Raw genomic sequence first — 19,737 nt, forward strand, 5'->3', positions numbered from 1 at the left:
CGGCAGAGGCACAATACGGACAGACCTACAAGCACTCCCATAGCCTCTTTTTCTTTTCTAAACCATTTTTTATCTTTTACCACAGGTGGCTCAAAGGCTGGTCATCTCTCGGACTCTTTTGGAGTTTGGCTTCATACACTTACTCAAAGGCTATTCCTATTAAGGAGTCCTTTCACCGAGGCAAGGCGTCCTATACGTGCGACAGGAGGTCCAAATAATTCTTTGTAGACCACACTCTCTATTTCGAGCCTGTAAAGTGCCTTTTTTCCTCAGCCTTCGACCCCCGACATGTCAAATAGCCTGGGTTGTGGCGTTATTATCTGTAAGATGGTGATTGACGTATCAATCAGGTCCAAATGAACATAATGTGTATTCAGTATTCGCTTTTTCTACAGAACCGAATCTTGCTTCTTTTGTTGTTTCACACGCGCACCTCGGCACAAATTGCCAGGGGCTCGATATGGGAACAAGTGAGTCGCCGACAAGTCCGAACAGCTTTACAGCACACTTCGGTGTCACGAGTTTGGCCTTATATGCATCAGCTCCGAATCATGTCTTTGGACAATAGTTGGGTTGCCCGGCTCCTGTGCTTACTACCTTACGTTTCGCTCAATCGGCTAGGGTAGTAAAGGGAGAACTACTACGATTGTTTTTCCGGTTCATCTGGTCAAGCACCTCAGTAGAGAAAGCTGAAAATTGACTGTCATGATGCGGCGAGAGCTGGTCAACCACTCGATGACTTATAAGAATCTTTCACGATTACTTCTGTATTACACGAAGGACCATTTTTAAGGTCACTTATGTAGCGCACCGTATTGGGATAACCGCGTACATACCAGGGGCTATATCGTAGACCCACCGTCGAACTCCTATGGCTAAGTGAAAGTGTTAAAGCCCTATAGTCTGATTGCCTAGTTCGCCGCCTTGACACCTCCTTCACGGACCAAGACGTTGGGTCAATAGTGATCAAGTGCTTTTCCGAACACCCCTGTATTTTATGCGTGGGGAACGAAGTCGACGACTGGAAAACTTTCAAATTATACAAGGACGGCCGCATAGGAGGAACCAAAACTTTTAGGCAAAAGTATAAAAAATGTAGACTTAATATCATAATATTGTTTTTTACAATCTTGGTACATTCACTCGAAGATCATATCCCTCGAGCACTGACCCTCTATTAAGAGGGCGCCCTCTAGGACATCTTCAAAATACTGCTCTGGTCTGTGTTTGTCCTTGCCCCCGGGTGGACTCTTCGCTGCAATATCGGTGGCCTTCATCTTCGCCCAATACGTCTTGACACGGGCAAAGGCCATCCGTGCACCTTCAATGCATGCTGATCGCTCCATGGCGTCGATACGCGGCACCACATCCACAAGTCGCTGCACCAAACTGAAATAACTATTCGGAACTGGCTCAGTTGGCCACAGCTGGACCACGACGTCCTTCATGGCAGAATCAGATATCTTGTGGAGCTCGGCCCACTGGGCCATCTGTTCGTTCAGCAATAGCGGGCGCTTTGGCGTGCCGAATTGTGACCAGAAAAGCTTCTCCGTTGCACACCCTTCTTGCTCTTGGTAAAACTGCGTCGCATCGGAGGTACTCTTCGGCAAGTCCAAGAATGCGTCTAGAGAACACCACATTTGATTGAGTAGGGCATACTTCGGATCGCCGAATTTAGTCTATAATAGAAAGAGCTTACCGGCCGCTATCTCCCCATCTTGTCGGATCTCCTCTCGAGCCACTCTCGACTTAGATCGGGCCTCTCTCGCCTCTCGTAAGGCCCTCTCAAGTTCGACTACTTTGGCCTTGTTCTCCTCCTCGAGTGCTTGGCATTTGCCAGTGGCATTCTTTAGATCTTGCTCTATGGAAGATATTCTTTCTTCACACTAACGCCGAGCAGCCTGTTCGGCCTTTAACTCCTCAACTGCCTTCCTGGCAGCCACATTACCCATCCTGACTTGCTCCTTGGCCCGGACGAGCTCAGCCCGTAGGGTCTCAGCCGCGGGAGCACCATCTGCAGTTATGCATATTTCAGTATATAATTCTCAGCTTCGTGCTCATATCATTATACATACATATACTAACTGCCCCAAAACATACATTGCGCCTTGTCAAGCCGCCTGTTAATAAGCGTGATGTCGTCATCCGCCACATCAAGTTTCCGCTTTAGATCGGCAACCTCTGTAGCACGGGCAGTCGCCGTGGATGAAACAACATGTGTTCCACTTAGTTAGATTATTTCCTGGGCATATCTTTTTTGATCCTCTGATTGCCTCCTATCGGATGCCAACCAGAGTCTCAAGGGCTACTATCTATACACGGGTGCATTTTTTGCATGTAAAGTGCAATTGAAGATATTACATTGCATACCTTGAAGCCTCTTAGTAGGCCCGTGAAGGCTTCATTCAATCTGCTTCTTGCGGACTGAATCCTCTCGGCTACCGTACCCATTGTCGGTGTCAAAACCGGCAGATCTCGGGTAGGGGGTCCTGAACTATGCGTCTAAGGTCGATGGTAACAGGAGACAGGGGACACAATGTTTACCTAGGTTCGGGGCCTCTCTATGGAAGTAATACCCTACTTCCTGCTTGAGTGATATTGATGAATATGAGTGTTACAAGAGTTGATCTACCACGAGATCATAATGGCTAAAACCCTAAAAGTCTAGCTGACTATGATTGTGATTGTTCACTCTACGGACCTAGACCTCCGATTTATATAGGCACCGAAGGGATCTAGGGTTACACAAAGTCGGTTACAAAAAAAGCAAATCTTCATATTTGACCGCCAAGCTTGCCTTCCACGCCTAGGAGAGCCCCATCCGGACATGAGTAGAGTCTTCGGTCTTTGTATCTTCATAGCCCAACAGTCCGGACGCTTGAGGACCCCTTAGTCTAGGACTCCCTGAGTAGCCCCCGAACCAGACTTCAAGGACGAGGTGTCCGACGCGCAGATTGTCTTCAGCATTGCAAGGCGGGTTCTTCCTCCGATGACTTCAGACTGATGTATTCGGCCTCCTATTTAATGTCGAACCCCTCGGTTTCTGTGTATCAACAACTTCAGTTTCCACGTGTCGAGCAAAGGCGAGTGGTCAGGGTGATTTTACACATAACACCCCGACCATTAAGGAGGAGCGTTTATTTAAAGAGATTGAATCTCAGATCCATTCTGCACCACACGGAAGAATCCTCTGAGCGCGCCAGGAAAATCCATTCCAACATGGCTGACGCTCCCAGCTCCTCATCCCACCCCCGCGTCCCCGAAAAAGGTGAATGGAGAGGTGTTCCGTATCCCACAATCAGCTGGTGAAGCTGTAAACACATGGATTTCTTCCCCCCGCAGATCTGGTCCCTGTTTGAGCTGGATTGACCTCCTTCAATGGTGGGGCTTAGGCTGAAAATTTCCCCAATCCATCCAGGGGGAACGAGTATGCTTCGTCCCTAATCTGCTAAGAGGCGTCGAATTTCCAATTCATCCATTCCTCCTAGGGCTTCTGGAGTATTATGGCCTCCAATGGCACAACTTTACTCCTGCCTACCTCGTGCATATCACGGGTTATGTCGCTTTTTTGTGAGCTGTTCCTGGGTTGTGAGGCCCACTTAGAATTGTGGAGAAAGCTATTCTGTCTTGTCCCGCGCAACCGTGGGGGGTCAATATTTGAAGTGGGCGGAGCCAAAATATGGCGCATCGCCGAGACCGGATATCTATCCGGCACACCAAAGAAGGCATCTGAAGAGTGGCCCTCCGAATGGTTCTACATTGAGGACATTGCACTTTCAGACCCAGTTTGGAGGGGGCTTCCCGAATTCACAAGAGCTCCTTTGAAGAAACACCACAGCTGGCGCCCTCGGAGCCTCGAGGAGGAAGATAATACGGACATTCGCAAACTCATGAGCAAGATAAGGTCACTCGCTCAGTCCGGATTATCAATAGTTGAAGTAATGGCGACTTCCATAGTATGGGGGCTTCAACCACTCGAGTACAGAAGTCTCCCCATGTGGCACTACAATGGGGAAGATGACGCCTCCCACTGCGGCCGGAAGGGTCCAGACACCCCGGCCGCTCTGGGCAAAATATTGGCCGAATTGTTCAAAGGGGAGGAAGAGAATTTCTACGTATCCAGCGCAGAGATGGATTTTCCATGTATAGACCACCTAGCTGGGTAAGTCCCAACTCCTCTGCTCTACTCACTCCGCTCCCCGAGGTACTTTTGATGAGTATTAACTCGTCCATTTACAACAGCACTGGCGAAAGATTTCTGAAGGGCTTCACAACCCCGCCCCACAGCCCGAGGGCCACAATCGGGACCTTTATCCCGGATTCTAGGAGGATCCGGATATATTCGTGGTGCTCGAGGACGGGGTGTTTTACCAGGAGAGCTATGACAGCACAGAGGTGGCTATCACCGCCGATTATCTCGGCCTTCTCCCTGCTTCACACATAAGTAATCAGGAGACATCTTATCTGAAAGAGTTTTCTCATTCTGCCTCACCCACCGCACTGTCCTGTGCTCAAAAGGGGAGGCGTTCGGCGCGCCATGCTACCCCAGGGGCATCTCCGGAGAGAGCGGCCCCCACATCGGGCAAGCCTTTGAAGAGGAAGGCAAACGAAGATACGGTCGAGCCCTCATCAAAGAGGTATGGATTTGCGAATACGCATCTTGGCAGTCACATCCAACTGTGACACTTTTGTTTGTCCTGTATCAGGAAAAAAGTGTGTCGGTCTATGTCCGGGTGTCCGGTCGGTCGTACTTCCCATAGCCAGGATCCAGATCATGTCGTGAAGACGAGGGCTAATACGGGGGTAATGCCGGATTGTCCTCCAGTCGAGGATTCGGATGATGTATCCATCACCAACTCAGAGGCGCAGAGCGCCATGAATCATCGGCGCTGAAGGGCCATTTTACGAGACCCCGGCTTTTCAGAAGAGGCGTTTAACGCCTTCAGCTCGGCTGACGCATACATCTGGGATGCTCGAGATGCGCTTAACAGAGCCACAAAGCAGCATTTAAAAGATGTGCGGGTAAGTTTACTTTGTCCGAATACGATAACCATGTGTCAGTAGCCCCCGAGACTTGAAGAAGTTGGTACAACTGATTTAAGTATCTTTGTATAACTAGGTTCTTGCGGAGAAGAACGACCTACTAGCCAAAGAGCTAGAAAGGTGTCAGACGTAGCTAACTACTACCAGTGACGAACTGGAGAAATCCAAGAAGGCGTCTCCTGGTAATGTTCCCCTCCATCGAGAAAACATAATGGTATACCAAGAATACTAACACAGTTGCTCACCTCTTATTAGGATCACTAGATCAACTGCAGAAACAACTGAAATCTGCTCAAGGCGGAGAACGAGAAGCCAAGAAATTACTAGCCACGGGCAAGCGTGTGCTGACAAAAGTCGTGATGGAGAAAAACAAGCTCCAGGATTCGAATACCCGATTGGGCGAAGATCTGAAAGATGTATGGGCCCAGCTGGCTGACCCCGTAAAGGAGAATAAAAGTCTATGAGGCGGCATATTCAGTATGTGGTGGAACTTACCTTCGAATAACTCAAAGGTGGAGGGGACTGACAGAGTTATGTCTGCAGGTATGCTGACCGGTCATCTCGAAGAGGAGATGTCCGGATTTTCGGGCGATCTGCTACAAGAGCTGTCGGAAGTGCACAAGCAGGCTCGGCAGGCAATGCGAAGTGTTGCCAAGGCCTTATGGCCATCTGCTTCCCCTCCAGGAAAGATGGGGAGCTTATATAGCTATTCAAGGGAGCGCGGCGGCGCTTTCAATTGTCGAAGATATCGGCCTGCCGGGAAGGTGCGCGAGAAGCCTGGGCCATGGTGAAAACACGGTATACCAAGCCTGGGCCATGGCTCGGGTCGGACCTCTAGGGTCAGATGGAAAAGAAGTTCTCATTAATTTGGTACATGACCAAGTAGAAATAGCCGCCAAGTATTCCCAACAGGATTGTAAGCTAGACAGCCTGCTGGATGGTATAGAGGAGGAAATTTTTTGAGTCCAAATGACTATGTACCTTTCTTGACGTATGTAACTCTAGCTAAATTGTAAAACGATTGTCATGGCAGACCTTTTCGCTTTAACCTCTGGACCCGAGGGTGTGGAGTGTTTCCGAATCCCTGAACGGTAAAATAGACCGGGGTATGCATGGAAACCAGGCGTAGGGGTCATAGTTGCTTGAACAGACAAGTTGTATCCGGCTAGTTATGTTATATTACATTATGTAAGAAACATCTTCCAGAGAGAATAGTTCCGTTAAGGGTTCCTTTCCCTGGGTGTGCATGCGTTTAATGTGCATGTCCGAACTGTGATTAAAAGAATCATAGTATATGTAACTTCTGGGGGTTCATGATGTAGTGAATGCGGAAACATCTTTAATTCACCGACCAAATATTCCCTTAAGAACACTAGCTTTTGGCTTCACCCAGTCTAAGGTACACATCCGGATGACCCGGCGGTAACAATCACAGAGGTGCTCCCTTTATGCCCTAGCCGAATTAACAGGAACGTAGGTCATAAGCACAGGAGCCAAGCAACCCAGCTTGGCCAAAACTTAATGCTCGAAGAATAGTAGCAAGCTTCTGTCCAAGAAGCCCCCAGGAATAATGGACGTACATGTTTGGAGATGTATGCGTCAGGGGTGCATGGTCCAGCCGCATGAAAGTTGTAAAGCTATAGAGAAAAAACGAAAAGAGAGAAAAAATAATGGAAACAACAGGAGGAAGGAGACGAACATAGTGTTCGGTGCTAGCCATAAAATCGTCAGAGTCTGGTCGCATTCCAGGGGTTTGGCTCTAAGCGATTGTCTAACGCATCACGCAGGCGATACGCTCCTCCGGTGAGAACTTCGTCAATGATGAAGGGACCCTCCCACTTGGGCTTGAGTTTGTCCTTTTTCTTCTCCGGCAGGCGTAGAACGAGTCCGCCAACATTACAAGTCTTGGCCCACACTTCTCTGATTTGATACCTGCGAGCCTGCTGTAGATAAAATGCGGAACGGGCTTTTGTGACGTCGCGCTCCTCCTCCAGGGCATCTAAGTTGTCCTACCGATCAAGCTCGGCCTCCCTCTCTTCGTACATGCGCACTTGAGGTGAGTCATGAATAATGTCACAGGGTAACACTACCTCTGCGCTGTACACCATGAAGAAAGGTGTATATCCGGTAGTGCGATTGGGCGTGGTCCGCAGCCCCCAGGGTACGGAGTCGAGCTCCTCAACCCAGTGCTTTTCTGATTCTTTCAAGGACCAAAGTAGTCTAGGCTTGATGCCGCTCATAATAAGACCATTGGCTCGTTCGACTTGACCGTTTGTTTCTGGATGATAGACAGAGGCATAATCGAGTTTTATGCCCAGATTAGTGCACCAGGTTTTCACCTCATCGGCTGTGAAATTAGAGCCGTTATCGGTGATGATGCTGTGTGGAACACCATAACGGTTTACAACATCGGATATAAATTCTATCACCGGCCCGGACTCGGCCATTTTAACTGGTTTGGCCTCTATCCACTTGGTGAATTTATCCACCATGACCAGCAGATACTTTTTCTTATGGCTTCCTCCTTTAAGGGGTCCGACCATATCGAGCCCCCAGACTGCGAACGGCCAAGTGATGGGGATTGTTTGTAAGGCGGTGGGCAGCATATGGCTTTGGCTGGCAAAGAGTTGGCATCCGACGCGGCGTTGGACAAGGTCATGTGCATCTGCTCGGGCCATCAGCTAATAAAACACTATATAGAAGGCCTTGCTAACAAGGGCCCGAGCTGCAGCATGGTGCCCGCCGAGACCGGCATGAATTTGAGCCAGGAGCTGCCGCCCCTCTTCCTCGGAGATACATCTTTGAAGGACTCCAGTAGCACTTTTTTTATAGAGTTCTCCCTCGTGAACCTTGTAGGCCTTCGAACGTCGGATAATGCGGCGGGCCTCGGTCTGATCCTCAGGGATTCCCTTCCTGTTGAGGTAGTCCAAGAAGGTTTCGGTTCATGGGGCGATGATTGCCATAATAAGATGGGACGATGGTGTCATTTCGCTGTCTGAGCCCCCGATGATATCGGTGTGTCTGGAATCTGGGGTTGTGTTCGGATCCAGACTGGTGCTGTCGCTCTCCCCTTGCCACACCACAGATGGCTTAAAAAGCTTTTCCAGAAAGATGTTAGGTGGGACGAGGTCGCACTTGGCGCTGATGCGAGCAAGGACGTCCGCCGCTTGATTACTTTCTCGGGCCACATGTTGAAACTCGAGCCCCTCAAACCGGGCCGATATTTTTAGGACGGCATTGCGATACGCAGCCATCTTCAGATCTTTGGCATCGAAGTCTCCATTTATTTGAGATATTGTGAGGTTTGAGTCCCCGCGCACTTCCAGGCATTGTATGCCCATGGAGATGGCCATCCGAAGACCGTGCAATAAGGCCTCATATTCGGCTGCATTGTTGGAGTCCGTATATAATATTTGGAGTACGTATTGGATGACGTCTCCAGTGGGGGGCGTTAAAACGACGCCCGCTCCTAGCCCTGCCAGCATTTTGGAGCCATCAAAATACATAACCCAGTTGGAATATGCGTCGTACTCTTTAGGGAGTTCAGCCTCGGTCCATTCGGCGACGAAATCAGCCAGCACTTGGGATTTAATGGCTCGACACGGTTTATATGTTATGTCAAATGGAAGGAGCTCAATGGCCCATTTGGCAATCCGGCCCATGGCATCGCGGTTGTTTATTATGTCATTGAGTGGTACTTCAGAGGCCACCGTGATCGAACACTCCTAGAAGTAGTGTCGTAGCTTTTGGGATGCCATGAAGACCGGGTATGCTATCTTTTGATAATGAGGGTACTGGGATTTGCATGGTGTGAGGACAGTGGATACGTAATATACCGGCTTCTGAAGCGGAAATTTGTGTCCGTCCTGCTCTTGCTCAATGACGAGCACGGTGCTCACCACCTGGTGTGTTGCCGATATGTATAATAACATGGGTTCACCGACATTGGGTGCGGCCAAGATTGGGTTGCTTGCTAGAAGGGTTTTAATTTCTTCCAGTCCGGCCATTGCCGCATCCGTCCACTCGAAGTGATCGGTGCGCCGTAGAAGGCGATAGAGTGGCAATGCCTTTTCTCCCAATTTGAAGATAAAGCGGCTTAAAGCTGCCACGCAAGCGGTGAGTTTTTGGACCTGTTTAAGGTCCGTTGGCATAGCCAATTGTGACAAAGCTCAGAATTTAGCTGGATTTGCTTCAATTCCTCTATTGGAAACGATGAAACCCAACAGTTTTCCCGTGGGGACGCCGAAAAAGCACTTTTCCAGATTGAGCTTGATGTCATATGCACGGAGGTTGTCGAATGTGAGACGTAAATCATCTATGAATGTTTCAACGTGCCTGATGATGACAACGTCGTCCACGTATGCTTCAACTGTCTTGCCGATCTGTTTCTCCAGGCATGTTTGAATCATGCGTTGGTGGGTGGCGCCGACGTTTTTGAGCCCGAAGGTAATGGTGTCAAAGCAGAATGGCCCATATGGGGTAATGAATGCTGTTGCGGCTTGATCGGACTCCTTCATTTTAATTTGATGGTATCCGGAATATGCGTCGAGGAAGAATAGTGAGTCGTGTCCTGCGGTAACGTCAATGATCTGGTCGATGCGGGGGGGGGGGGGGGAGGGATCCTTGGGGCAAGCCTTATTGAGGTCTTTGAAATCGACACACGGGCGCCAAGATTTATCTTTCTTTGGTACCATCACCTTGTTTGCCAGCCAGTTCGGGTGTTTTATTTCTCTAATGAATCCGGCCTCGATTAGTATGTCTAGATCCTCCCCCATAGCTTGACATTTGGGTTCGGAAAAGCATCGAAGTGTCTGGTTGACCGGTTTATATCCCTTCATTATATTGAGGCTGTGTTCGGCCAACTCGCGTGGGATTCCTGGCATATCAGAAGGGTGCCAGGCGAATATATCCCAATTCTCACGCAGGAACTCTCATAGCGCAGCGCCAACCGTTGGGTCTAATTGTGCTCCAATAGATGCTATCTTCTTGGGGTCCGTTGGATGGACTTGGAATTTGCCTATTTCTTCTGCCGGCTTGAAGGATGTGGATTTGGGTCATTTGTCTAGGACGACATCGCCCCTGTCCACCGTGGAGCGCAGGGTGGTTAATTCTTCAGCCACGAGGGCTTCAGATAATGCCTCGAGGGCCAGAGATGCGGTTTTATTTTCAGCACAGAGTGCTATGTCCGGATCACTAGCGAGAGTGATTATGCCATTGGGCCCAGGCATCTTAAGCTTCATGTATCCGTAATGAGGTACAGCTTGGAAGCGTGTGAATGCATCTCGCCCTAAGAGGTCATGATATCCGCTGTTGAAAGGGGCCACTTGAAAGGTTATCTCTTTGGACCGATAATTCTCTGGCGTGCCGAATACCACGTCAAGTGTGATTTTTCCCACACATCATGCCTCCTGACTGGGAATGATTCCTCGCAAGGTCGTGTTGCTTTGCTCGATGCGGCTCTTGCCTATTTCCTTTTTTTGTAGTGTGTACTCATAGATGAGGTTTAGTCCGCTGCCACCGTCCATGAGAACCTTGGTGAGCCGAAAGTCATCCATGATTGGGCTGAGGACCAAGGCGGCTGGTGCTCGGATTTTCTTGTATTATGGCTCATCGTCGGCATTAAAGGTTATAGCCGTGTCGTTCCAAGGGTTTATTGTTGCGATTTCGCAGACTTCGGCAAGTTCGCGGAGTGCCCTTTTGCGCCTATTGTTGAGGCGAATGTCTTGAAGACCGTCAATACTTTGAGGTCATCGTCTTCTGGGGGGTGTTGTTCTGGGGTATTCCTGGTGAGGATATCCTCACCGCTCTTGGCCACTTGCCGGAGTATCCAACATGCTCTAAGGCTGTGGGTTGGTATATTATCCGGTGTTGTGTGTATTTTGCATGGCCCATCGAGCCATCCTTCCAGAACGGTTCTGCGCCCCGTAGTGGGCTTATATTTCTTTACTATTGGTCCACGCATGCCATAAGGATGCACCCTTTTCGCCTGAACGAGGGGTTGAGTGGGGACCAATGGTTCCCAACAGGCTGCCTGAGTTTTCCAGGCGCTTTCCATTGCGCTGTACTTCTGTATGATAGTTGCCAAGTTAGCAAAGTGTAATATGTGATGGCGGTTGATGGCTTTGAGGATTCCCTTGTCCGTGCAATTGTTGCGAAATGCTAAGATCGCATCTTTGTCGCGGCAATCTTTGATCTTGTTTTTGACAAGGAGGAATCTGGCCCAGAAGTGGTGGGCCGTTTCCTGAGACTGTTGTTGTATGCTCAAGAGAGCGCTTATGTCTGGGTGGGTGTGTGGATTTAAATCCGAACCCTGACCCTATTTTGGATCCGGAGTCTGATAATCTTCTAGACTTAGCAGTTCGGGCTCCGGGATATCAACTGATTTTCTAAGCTTATCGTCCGATTCTATGTTCGGAGGACGAGGCGTGTCTTTCTGTCGGTAGGTGTGATACGTCTCCAACGTATCTACTTTTCCAAAAACTTTTTCCCTTGTTTTGGACTTTAACTTGCATGATTTGAATGGAACTAACCCGGACTGACGGTGTTTTCAGCAGAACTACCATGGTGTTATTTATGTGCAGGAGCAAACGTTATCGGAATGACCTGAAACTTCATGGAGACACTTTTCAAAAAATAAGAAAAATACCTGCCAAAGATGAAGGCCAGGGGGGCCACCGTCTTTCCACGAGGGTGGGGGGCGCGCCCCCCTACCTCGTGGGCCGCCTGTTGCGTCTCTGACTCCAACTCCACCTCCATATATTGAGTTTCGATGAGAAAAAAATCAGAGAGAAGAAATCATCGCGTTTTACGATACGGAGCCGCCGCCAAGCCCTAAAACCTCTTGAGAGGGCTGATCTGGAGTCCGTTCGGGGCTCCGGAGAAGGGAATCCGTCGCCATCGTCATCACCAACCATCCTCCATCACCAATTTCATGATGCTCACCGTCGTGCGTGAGTAATTCCATCGTAGGCTTGCTGGACGGTGATGGGTTGGATGGGATCTATCATGTAATCGAGTTAGTTTTGTTAGGGTTTGATCCCAAGTATCCACTATGTTCTGAGATTGATGTTGCTATGACTTTGCTATGCTTAATGCTTGTCACTAGGGCCCGAGTGCCATGATTTCAGATCTGAACCTATTATGTTTTCATCAATATATGAGTATTCTTGATCCTATCTTGCAAGTCTATAGTCACCTATTATGTTTTATGATCCATTAACCCCGAAGTGACAATAATCGGGATACTTACCAGTGATGACCGTAGTTTGAGGAGTTCATGTATTCACTATGTGTTAATGCTTTGTTCCGGTTCTCTATTAAAAGGAGGCCTTAATATCCCTTAGTTTCCGTAAGGACCCCGCTGCCACGGGAGGGTAGGACAAAAGATGCCATGCAAGTTCTTTTCCATAAGCATGTATGTCTATGTTCGGAATACATGCCTACATTATATCAATGAACTGGAGCTAGCTCTGTGTCACCCTATGTTATGACTGTTACATGATGAATCGCATCTGGCATAATTCTCCATCACCGATCCATTGCCTACGAGCTTTCCATATATTGTGCTTCGTTTATTTACTTTTCCGTTGCTATTGCTATCATCACTACAAAATACAAAAACATTACTTTTACTACTGTTACCTTTTGCTACCGTTATCACCACTATCATATTACTTTGCTACTAAACACTTTGCTGCAAATATTAAGTTTCCAGGTGTGGTTGAATTGACAACTCAGCTGCTAATACTTGAGAGTATTCTTTGGCTCCCCTTGTGTCGAATCAATAAATTTGGGTTGAATACTCTACCCTCGAAAACTATTGCGATCTCCTATACTTGTGGGTTATCAAGACTATTTTCTGGCGTCGTTGCCGGAGAGCATAGCTCTATTCTCTGAGTCACTTGGGATATAGATATCTGCTTATCATTATGAAGAACTTGAGAGATCCAAAAACCAAGATCTATCCCTCAACTACGAGGGGAGGTAAGGAACTGCCATCTAGCTCTGCACTTGACTCACCTTCTGTTTTGAGTAAGCTTGCGACACCTAAACCTGCTTCTGCTATTTGTTCTGATATGTTGCATGTTATTGATGATGCCACTTCTTCTATGCATGATACTTATGATGAAACTACCTCTATGCCTGATACTACTATGCCACTTAGTGATTTTCTTGATGAACAACTTGCTAGGGCTAGAGAAATTGAAAATATTGAATCTGAGGACACTGATGAAAGTGATGATGAAGAACCACCTGCTATTCCTAAGGGTTATGTATTTGATCAAGATGCTTCTTTAGCCATCCCTAAATGATAGAATGAAATCTGACCCTGCTTTGGCTACTTCACCTATGTTTGTTACTGATAAGGATTATGAATTCTCTGTTGATCCTCATATAATTACTTTGGTTGAATCTGATCCTTTTCATGGTTATGAATCTGAAACTGTTGTGGCACATCTTACTAAATTAAATGATATAGCCACCCTATTCACTAAAGATGAGAGAACTCGCTACTTTTATATCCTTAAAATATTTCCGTTCTCATTAAAGGGTGATGCTAAGATATGGTTTAATTCTCTTGATCCTGGTTGTGTGGGTAGTCCCCAGGATATGATTTATTACTTCTCTGCTAAATATTTCCCTGCTCATAAGAAACAAGCTGCTTTAAGGGATATATATAATTTTGTGCAAATTGAAGAAGAGAGTCTCCCACAAGCTTGGGGGAGGCTTCTCCAATTACTTAATGCTTTGCCTGATCATCCTCTTAAGAAAAATGAAATACTTGATATCTTTTATATTGGACTAACCGATGGCTCCAGAGATTACCTGGATAGTTGTGCTGGTTCTGTTTTCAGGGAAAGAACACCGGATGAAGCTGAAATTCTATTGAATAATATGTTGACAAATGAAAATAATTGGACACCTCTGGAGCCAATTCCTGAGCCTATTCCTAAACCAACTCCGAAGAAGAGGGGTATTCTATTTCTGAGTCCTGAAGATATGCAAGAGGCAAAGAAATCTATGAAAGAAAAAGGTATTAAAGCTGAAGATGTTAAGAATTTACCTCCTATTGAAGAAATACATGGTCTTAATTTACCGCCTGTTGAAGAAACATATAATTCAAATCCTTCACCTATTGAAGAAACTCATGGTCTTGATAACCCGACACAGGTAGTAAAGGTAAATTCTCTCTATAGATATGATAAAGCTGAAATCCCATTTAGTAAATTTGCTAGCCCATGCTTAGATGAGTTTGATAAATTTATGGCTAAGCAAGAAGATTTTAATGCTTATTTTGGTAGACAATTGAAATACAATTCAAATATGCTTGAACACTTAGGTGATTATATGGCTAATGTTAAAGGTGAACTTGAACTTATTAGTAAACATGCTTCTGTGGTTACCACTCAAGTAGAACAAGTACTTAAAGCTCAAAATGATTTGCTCAATTAATTGAATAGTAAGAATAATGATTATGCTGTTAGAGTGGCTACTAGAACTGGTAGAATGACTCAGGAACCTTTGTATCCTGAAGGCCATCCTAAGAGAATTGAGCAAGATTCTCATAGAAATAATATAGATGTACCTAGTTCTTCTAAAAAGAAGAAAAAGAAAAAACGATAGGACTTTGCATGCCTCTAGTGATCCTATTGTTGAAACACCTGAGAATCAAAATGATATTTCTATTTCTGAGGCTGAAACACAATCTGGTAATGAACCTGAAACTAGTGGTAATGTTAATGATAATGTTCATGATGATGCTCAACCTAGTAATGATAATGATATAGAAATTGAACCTGTTGTTGATATTGATAACCCACAATCAAAGAATCAACGTTATGATAAGAAAGACTTTGTTGCTAGGAAACATGGTAAAGAAAGAGAACCATGGGTTCAGAAACCCATGCCTTTTCCTTCCAAACCATCCAAGAAAAGGGATGATGAGGATTTTGAGCGCTTTGCTGAAATGATTAGACCTATCTTTTTGCGTATGCGATTAACTGATATGCTCAAAGCCAATCCTTATGCTAAGTATATGAAAGATATCATTACAAATAAAAGAAAGATACCGGAAGCTGAAATTTCCACCATGCTTGCTAATTATACTTTTAAGGGTGGAATACCAAAGAAACTTGGAGATCCCGGTGCACCAACTATACCATGCTCCATTAAAAGAAATTATGTTAAAACTGCTTTATGTGATCTTGGAGCCAGTGTTAGTGTTATGCCTCTCTCTTTATATCGTAGACTTGATTTGAATAAGTTGACACCTACTTAAATATCTTTGCAAATGGCTGATAAATCAACTGCTATACCTGTTGGTATTTGTGAGGATGTGCCTGTTGTAGTTGCAAACGTTACTATTTTAACGAACTTTGTTATTCTTGATATTCCCAAGGACGATAGTATGTCTATTATTCTTGGAAGACCCTTTTTGAATACTGCAGGGGCTGTTATTGATTGCACTAAAGGCAATGTCACTTTTCATGTTAATGGTAATGAGCACACGGTACACTTTCTGAGGAAACAACCTCAAGTTCATAGTATCAACTCTATTGGAAAATTTCCATCGACTATATTTGGAGGTTTTGAATTTCCTCTTCCTACTGTCAAGAAGAAATATGATATTCTTATTATTGGGGACGTGCATATCCCCGTTGAGGTAACATAGTGTTATTCGAAATTTCTCTGGTTCCATGTTATTCGGAATGAGTTCGTTAACAAGACTTGTTCAACCTTGTTAGTCGATTCCTTTTGATGATCATGAGATGGATGAAACTAGAAGGCACAACCTTCTGTATCCCACTTTTACTTTCTGTTATTTATATTAAATAAAATAAAAATAAATAATTTTCTGTCTGTTATCTGATTATCCATGCAATATAAAAATACCTCGAAAATAAAAGTTCTCCAAATGCCCTGAAAATTAAATATGATTTTTTCTAGAATATTTGAGGATTTATGGAACAAAGAACACACCAGGGGGGCCAACCACCTTGCCACGAGGGTGGAGGGAGCGCCTACCCCTCTAGGGTGCGCCCCCTGCCTCGTGGGCCCACGGTGGCCCTCCTCCACTTATTCATGCACCCACACACTTCATCTTCCTCCCACAAACACGAATAACCAGCTCAAGCACGAGTTCTAGCTCATCTTGCTGCCATTTTCGATCTCCTTGCTCAAAGCACCTCTCACAAAACTGCTTGGGGAGATTGTTCCTTGGTATGTGACTCCTCCATTGGTCCAATTAGTTTTTGTTCTAGTGCTTTATTCATTGCAAATTTTTGCTTCTTAGGTGACCTTTTTCTTGAGCTTGCATGTCAAATTTATATGGTCAAAAGTAGTTTTGATGCATGATATAGGCCCTAGGCACTTGTAGGAGTAGTTGCTATCAATATTATTGAGTTTGGTTTACTTTTATTTTGAAGTTACTAAAAATTTCAGAATTTTTCAGAAAATGATGAGGAGACTTTTGAGGGGCTCATCAAGCCAAAGCTTGAAGGAAAAGACACCGAAGCCTAAGTATAATCTGCCTTGCACCGTGGAGGTTCGGGCGTGTGAATGGCCTTCTGAGGATTTCTTAAGAGCAGCCGGGATTTATGAAGATTTTCATGAGTTGGCTCAAACTGCAGGCCTTACCACTTTCCTCCACAACCAATGCGATCAATATCTCTTGCTCAAAAATACCTTTGTGCAAAACTTTCATTTCCATTCTAGGAACTCACCACCTACAGTGGAGTTTCATTTATATGATGAGCATAAGGAGATGTCACTTTATGATTTTTGTCGGATCTGTTTAGTCCCTTTTGTGGGCAAAACAGAAGAAGCACATCGTGATGATGTGGATGGATTTATTGACACTATCACTGTAGAGGAAACAAGGAAGGTTTCCGATGCACGAATCACTAGCATACATTTTCCTGTCTATGCTACTTTGCATTATTTGCTAGTCATTACTTAATTGCTCACGGAAATTGTGGAAACCTGAGTATCCCTGATATTATTATTTTGCACCACGGTTTATACGGTGATAACTCTTTTAGTATGGGCAGCATTATTGCCAAATGGTTAAGTCCGAACCGTACCAAGGGCCCCATCTTTGGAGGCATTTATGCTACACGCCTAGTTGCACATTTTAACATACCTATTAGGCATGCTGAGAAGGAAGAAAAAGTGCTGCCCCGTGTTTATCTAGATTATAAAAGTATGGTAGCACATGATTTTATTGTTAAGAATAGGGAAGGAGAGCTTAAATATCAATTGTTCTTTAATAAACATCATCCTGAGACTATTACCTTGTCTGCTCCTTATTTGTTTGATTTGACTGTAGGCACGTACCTTATTCCGTTGACGGCTATCCACGCCTACCGGAACCCTGCACCAGCCGAGGAGCCAGAGCCGGAACCACAATTTGATCCTTCACAACAGTCTAATTACCAGTGGGATCCGAAGATGACTGTCAGCCAGTGGCAATCTGATCCTTCTTCTTCCTCATCACAGTACGACCCCAACAACTATTATTATGGATATGAGCCAGGCCAGCCGTGGCCATAGACCAACTTAGGCCAAAAACCTAAGCTTGGGGGAGTACGTATTTCTCACCGACATTACATTTATGCTCACACACTCATTGCTAGATGTCGGTGCTCATACTTTTTCATTGTATCATCCATGCTAGTTTAATTTCCTTTTCATGCTTTCTTCTTGTTTGTTTAATAAACCTTAAGAAAAACCAAAAAAATTAGTTGTAGCTTTTAATTAATTTACCTTCACATGCTTGCAGTAGTAATTAAAAAGAAAACCCAAAAAGATTTCATGTTCTTCTTTTGCTTGTTGGGAGCTTTCCCGTGTAAATAGTTTTATTTCTTTTCTTTTCTTTGGCGGTCGATAGGAGAAGACCATAATTAAATTGTTGAAGTGGTTCTTATATGCATTATTGTTTATCTGACAAAAGAGCCCATATTGCCTTGTCTTCTCCTGTTTATTGAATGCTTGCAGATTCCAGTTTAGTCCAATGCACATGCACTATTATTATTATTCACATCGTTCGGTCATGCAAGTGAAAGGCAATTATGATGATATATGATGGACTGGCTGAGATGAGAAAAGCTGGTATGAACTCGACCTCTTTTGTTTTAGTAAATATGATTAGTTCATCGTTCCTGATTCAGCCTATTATGAATAAACATGTTTGCAATGACAATTAGAGATCATAGTTTCTTGTGCCATGCTAGATTAGCTATGAGTTATAATGGTTTACCTTGCATGCCAACATGCTATTAAAATGGTTATGCTGTGGTATGATAGGGTGGTATCCTCCTCTGAATGATTTAAGTGACTTGACTTGGCGCATGTTCACGCATGTAGTTGAAACAAAATTAACATAGCCCTCACAATATTTATGTTCATGGTGGATTATATCCTAATCATGCTTGCATTCGGTGTTGATTAATTTTAATGCATGTTCATGATTGTTGTCGCTCTCTAGCTGGTCGCTTCCCAGTCTTTTGCTAGCCTTCACCTGTACTAAGCGGGAATACCGCTTGTGCATCCAAACTCCTTAAACCCCAAAGTTATTCCACATGAGTCCACTATACCTACCTATATAAGGTATCTACCTGCCGCTCCAAGTAAATTTGTATGTGCCAAACTCTAAACCTTCAAATAAATATCCTGTTTTGTATGCTCGAATAGCTCATGTATCAACTAGGGCTGTCTGTATCTTCCATGTTAGGTGGGTTATTCTCAAGAGGAGTGGGCTCCGCTCCTCACTCACGAGATAAATGGCTAGTCACCGGGATGCCCAGTCCCATGCTTTATGCAAACTAAATCAAAATAATTGCAAACAAAACTCCCCCTGGGACACTTGTTAGTTGGAGGTAGTCGTTGTTTCGAGCAAGCCATGGATTGATGCTTGTGGTGGAAGGGGGAGCATAAACTTTACCATTCTGTTTGGGAACCGCCTATAATGTCTGTAGCATGGAAGATATCGCCATCTCTTGGTTGTTATGTTGACAATGAAAGTATACCGCTCAAAATATTATTCACCTCTATTTCAAAACCGAGCTCTGGCACCTCTACAAATCCCTGCTTCCCTCTATGAAGGGCCTATCAATTTACTTTTATGCCGAGTCATCATCCTCTTATTAAAAAGCACTAGTTGGATAGCACCGCTGTCATTTGCATTCATTACTGTTAGTTTACATTGAGTATGACTTGACTGGATCTCTTTTACCATGAATTACAATGTCTAGTCAGTCCTTGGTCTTTAAAGGTGCTCTGCATTTATGTTTTGCGGTCTCAGAAAGGGCTAGCGAGATACCACCTTGTTATATCATATTATGATTGTTTTGAGAAAGTGTTGTCATCCGAGTTTTATTATTATGGCTCGCTAGTTGATTATGCTATTTATATGAGTAACTTGAGACCTATGCGTTATTGCGAATGTGGTTATTTATAAGCTTTGCTGAAAACTTGAATGTTGGCTTTACATATTTACAACAACAAGAGCAAACAGAGTTTGTAAAAGTTTTTCTTTATCACTTTCAGTTTTTCAACTGAATTTCTTGAGGACAAGAAAAGCTTTAAGCTTGGGGGAGTTGATACGTCTCCAACGTATCTACTTTTCCAAACACTTTTGCCCTTGTTTTGGACTCTAACTTGCATGATTTGAATGGAACTAACCCGGACTGACAC

The sequence above is a fragment of the Triticum urartu genome, chromosome 4A (assembly GCF_056163025.1).
Source record: "Triticum urartu cultivar PI428250 chromosome 4A, HENAU_Tu73, whole genome shotgun sequence".
Lineage (NCBI taxonomy): Eukaryota > Viridiplantae > Streptophyta > Magnoliopsida > Poales > Poaceae > Triticum > Triticum urartu.